Below are 5,252 nucleotides of genomic sequence, written 5' to 3'. Positions count from 1 at the left end.
AGGACTGTAGTTTTGTTGGGTTGCCATTTTGAGTTGTATTTGGGCACCTAGTTTGTACGTTTTGTTAGAGTCATGTTCTGCTCTTGTATAGACTCTGATATGATACTGCATATGTATATAGATGACCTTTTTCTGCTACGTATATGATTGTGTTTGGATGTGTTTAGGGTGCTTAAGAACCCCACGGGGTCGGACCCTTATCCTTTGTACTGTATCTGTGGTGATTTGTATGATACAGGGACAGGTTAGGTTACATTCTCACCTCCGGGTCCCATTTTGGGGTTCGAGGAGTGACAGCTTGGTATTAGAGCTAACTAGGTTACTAGATCTTATAGACTTGGTTAGGCTTAGTTATGAGTACATACCAGGGTATAGATGTGGATATGGGTAGAGTTGGTTGAGGGTTGTTCGGTTGCTAGACTAGGAATTGTCGACAATATTCTGTGTTTTTCCTAGGAAGACGATTCCAGAAAAAGTAGGGCAGATCATTGATGACTTTCATGTCAGTGTGATAGGACAGACCTAGACCTGGCAGGAAGTAGTTAACACGATTAGTGTAGATCATTGTGTTGACTGTATGTGTTATAGGGATACTGATAGATTCCTATTGTGTTGCATAATGGAGCCCAAGGATAATAACTTGGGAAGTGGCTCCGAGGAGACTTCGAGTGATGAGTCTCCTTCTGTGCCTCGGGGTTTGACAAGGTAGGTATTACGGGAGATCGGGCGGAGTGTGAGGAGATGCGAGCACTCTCCTACTGCTGTGGGGTGCACCATTTAGAGGTTCACACGTATGCATCCTCCAACGTTCTCTGGAGGACCTGACCTGGCGACAGTAGAGGACTGGATGGAGAAGACTGAGAGGATTCTAGGAGTTCTGCACTACACGGATAGGCAGCGAGTCCTCTATGCTACTTTTCAGCTGTTTGGGGAGGCGAGTCGATGGTGGACTGTGGTGAGTCTGCTGGAGAGGCATAGAGCTGGTCCTGAGGAGATGACATGGAGCCATTTCAAGGAGGTGTTCTTTGACAGATACTTCCTAGCTTCAGTACGTGATGCGAAGGCAGATGAGTTTTCTACTCTGACGCAGGGGTATGCGGCTCGATACATAGAGTTGTCCCGTTTTGCACCATGTATGATCTCGAGCGAGTATGAGAAGACTCGGAGGTTCGAGAAGGGTTTGAGGAAGGATATCCATAGACTGGTGGGTATGCTTCAGATCCGCGAGTTCTCGGTATTGGTGGATAAGGCCACGGTGATCAAAAGTGGTATTTGAGAGGATGAGGTGAATTAGGAATCGAGGAAGAGGACAATACCTTCTGGTTCTCAGACAGGATCTCGTCAGAGATCGTGGAAGAAGAGGAGCAAGGGCTCAGGTTACCGCCAGAATACCGAGCGCCAGGACTCTCAAACGAACCAGACCAGTGGTCGTTGTACCAGATGTCATAGGTGGCACGAGGGAGAGTGCCAGTCATTTGGGGGTAGTTGCTACAACTGTGGCTAGCCAGGCCACATGTCTCGTGATTGTCGAGCACCGAGGCGAGATGTGCCTGCAGTCAGTGGGGACCGATGGGGTAATCAGATACCTCGGGGAACCACTCAGATGAATATAGTTCCGGCCAGAGTATACTCTCTTACTCCAGCGAACGCTGAGCATGCAGGTAACGTGGTGACAGGTACCTTATTATTGCTTTCGAATAAAGCTTCTATTTTGTTTAATTCAGGTGCAAGTCATTCCTTTGTGTCTATGAATTTTGTGGGACGGTGTGGGGTTGAGACTCTAGATATGAATGAGGTGTTATTTGTTACTACACGATCTGGGAGTATATCCTTCTTTAGGAAGATGTGGGTGGACTGCCCAATGGAAATTCAAGAGAAGTTACTACCGGTGAATCTTATGGTATACGACATGTCAGGGTTTGATGTTATTCTGGGGATGGATTGGTTGTTCTCCAGTTATGCCGTGATTGACTATCATAGGAAGGTGGTAGTTTTCAGACCTCCTCGAGAGCAGTAGTACGAATTCGTGGGATCGTGTGTGCGTTCAGTGCCACAGATTCTATCGGCATTATAGGCGAGGAGGCTACTCTTGGACGAATGTCAGGGGTACTTAGCTTGTGTGGAGGAACCGCTGCAGGATGAGTTGAGACTCAAGGATATTCGAATAGTTAGTGAATTCCCGGATGTGTTCCCAGATGATTTACCCGGTTTACCTCCGGATCGTGAGGTGGAGTTTGCAATAGAGTTGCTGCCTGGTAAGGCACCGATCTCTAAAACTCCGTACCGGATGGCTCCGACAGAATTTCAGGAGTTGAAGGAGCAGCTGCAGGAATTACTGGACACTATATTCATTTGACCTAGTGTTTCACCCTGGGGAGCTCCAGTACTGTTTATGAAGAAGAAAGACGGGTCAATGCGAATGTGCATTGATTACCGTGAGATTAACAAGGTAACTATGAAGAATCGTTATCCATTACCTCGTATAGATGATCTCTTGACTAGTTGCAGGGGACGCGGGTCTTTTCAAAGATCGATTTGTGGTCAGGATATCATCAGGTGAGGGTTAGAGCGGAGGATGTAGCGAAGACGACTTTCCAAACCAGATATGGCCACTACGAGTTTTTGGTCATGCCTTTTGGATTGACGAATGCTCCGGAGGTGTTCATAGATTTGATAAACAGGGTTTTCAATAAGTATCTAGATCGATTCGTAGTGGTATTCATTGATGACATTCTGGTATACTCGAGGAGTATGAAAGAGCACGCGAAACATTTAAGGTTAGTGCTACAGATTCTGCAGGAGAAGAAGTTGTATGCTAAGTTGAAGAAATGTGAATTTTGGTTGAGTTAGATCGCGTTCTAGGCCATGTGGTTACTGGGGATGGTATATCAGTTGATCCTAGCAAGATTGAAGTTGTGGTCGACTGGGTAAGGCCAAAGAATGTGCAGGAGGTTTGGAGTTTTCTGGGATTGACAGGTTATTATCGTCAGTTCGTAGAGGGTTTCTTTAAACTGTCTGGACCTCTGACATGATTGACCAAGAAGGGAGAGCAATTTGAGTGGACCGGTGATTGCGAGTAGTGCTTTCAGGAGTTAAAGCACCGGCTGGTTACTACTCCAGTATTGACCATTCCTTCGGGGGATGGTGGATTTGTGATTTATAGCGACGCGTCTCTAAAGGGGTTGGGATGTGTGCTTATGCAGTAGGGTAAGGTTGTGGCGTATGCTTCTTGGAAACTGAAAGAATATGAGAAGAATTACCCTATGCATGATCTGGAGTTGGCTGCTGTTGTGTATGCACTGAAGATCTGGCAACACTATTTGTACGGGGTGTAGTATGAGATCTTCACTAACCATAAGAGCCTCGGGTATTTCTTCACGCAGAAGGAGTTGAATATGAGGCAGAGACGGTGGCTAGAATTGATTAAATACTATGATTGCACGATCAGTTATCACTCGGGGAAGGCTAATGTGGTAGCTGATATGTTGAGTCGGAAGTCAGGGCCTACAGTTGTATCTGTGGTTGTAACTTAGTGTCACATCAGACGGGATTTGGAGAGCTCAGGTATAGAGTTGGTGGTGGGTGATCATCAGGCTTATCTTGCTGGTTTGGTGGTCCAACCGACTTTGTTTGAGCGTATAAAAGCTGCGCAGGCTAATGATGCAGAGTTGGCAGAGGTTATGGAAAAGGTACAACAAGGACTAACTATAGAGTTTAACATTTCTAAGGGAGGTATGCTGAGGTTTGGGACCAGACTATGTGTTCCTAACGATGATGAGATCAGAAGGACGATTCTAGAGGAGGCGCATCGTTCTATGTTTACGGTACATCCTGGTAGTATGAAGATGTATCAGGACTTACGTGAGACCTTCTGGTGGTCTGGTATGAAGAGGCAGATTGCTCAGTTCGTGGAGCAGTGTCTGACGTGTCAACAGGTGAAAGCTGAACATCAAAGGCCTACAGGGCCGTTGCAGCCTTTGCCTATTTCGGTGTGGAAATGGGAGCATATTTCCATGGATTTTGCTATCGGATTGCCGCCAACGCTTCATGGGCAGAATGCTATCTGGGTGATCGTGGATAGATTAACGAAATCTGCTCATTTCATACCGATGAAAGTTAGATATCCTTTGAGTAGGTTAGCAGATTTGTATGTGCATGAGATTGTGAGAATGCACGGGATACCGATGTCCATAGTATCAGATCGGGAGTCGAGGTTTACTTCTCGATTCTCGATGAGCTTGCAGGAGGCATTAGGGACGAAACTTACTTTTAGTACAACATTCCACCCCCAGACTGATGGACAGTCGGAGAGGACGATACAGATTTTGGAAGATACGTTGCGAGCTTGTGTGTTAGACTTCGGTGGTAGCTGGATACAGTTTATGCCACTTGTGGAGTTTGCTTATAACAACAGTTTCCAATCTAGTATCAGGATGGCACCGTTCGAGGCTTTGTATGGTTAGAGGTGTCAATCTCCTTTGCGTTGGGATGAGGTTGGTGAACATCAGGTGTTAGGACCTGAACTTGTGCAGCAGGTGTCTCAGAAGGTGGGTGTAATCCGAGAGAGGATTAAATCGGCTCGGAGTCGGTAGAAGAGTTATGCAGATGTTCGCCGCCGTGAGTTAGAGTTTGAAGTGGGAGGTAAGGTATTTCTGCGTATTGCTACGATGAAAGGAGTGATGAGATTCGGCAGAAAAGGCAAGCTGAGCCCGAGGTATATCGGACCATTCAAAGCACTTGAGTGAGTGGGTTCGGTAGCCTACAGAGTTACATTACCTCCAGCACTTTCGAGGGTCAATGATGTGTTTCACGTCTCCATGTTGAGGAGGTACGTGTTGGATCCTTCACATGTGATTAATTATGATGAGTTGGAAATTGGAGATACCTTAGCGTATGAGGAGATACTTGTTCAGGTTCTGGACCGTAAAGTTCATAAGTTTCGTACCAGAGAGATACCGTTAGTGAAGGTATTGTGGCGAAACCACGAGGTTGAGGAAGCTTCTTGGGAACTGGAAACGAAAATACGTCGGAAGTATCTACAGTTATTTTGAGCACTTGTACATTATCCTTCTGTGGGGTTGGGATAGGTGGTTAGTCATCGGGAGTGTGAGTATTGTGAACTCCTAAGACTGTTGTATATGTAACCACGGTATTCCTCCGCCATAAGTGAGGGTACGTATGTGTATGTATATGATGGGACTATGCTATGATGATCGCCAGTTCGCTCTTTAGTTGTGTCTAGGTGTATGTGT

Source organism: Malania oleifera, chromosome 13 (genome assembly GCF_029873635.1).
Source record: "Malania oleifera isolate guangnan ecotype guangnan chromosome 13, ASM2987363v1, whole genome shotgun sequence".
NCBI classification, from domain to species: Eukaryota; Viridiplantae; Streptophyta; class Magnoliopsida; order Santalales; family Ximeniaceae; genus Malania; species Malania oleifera.
Note: the sequence above shows the minus strand (reverse complement) of the source record.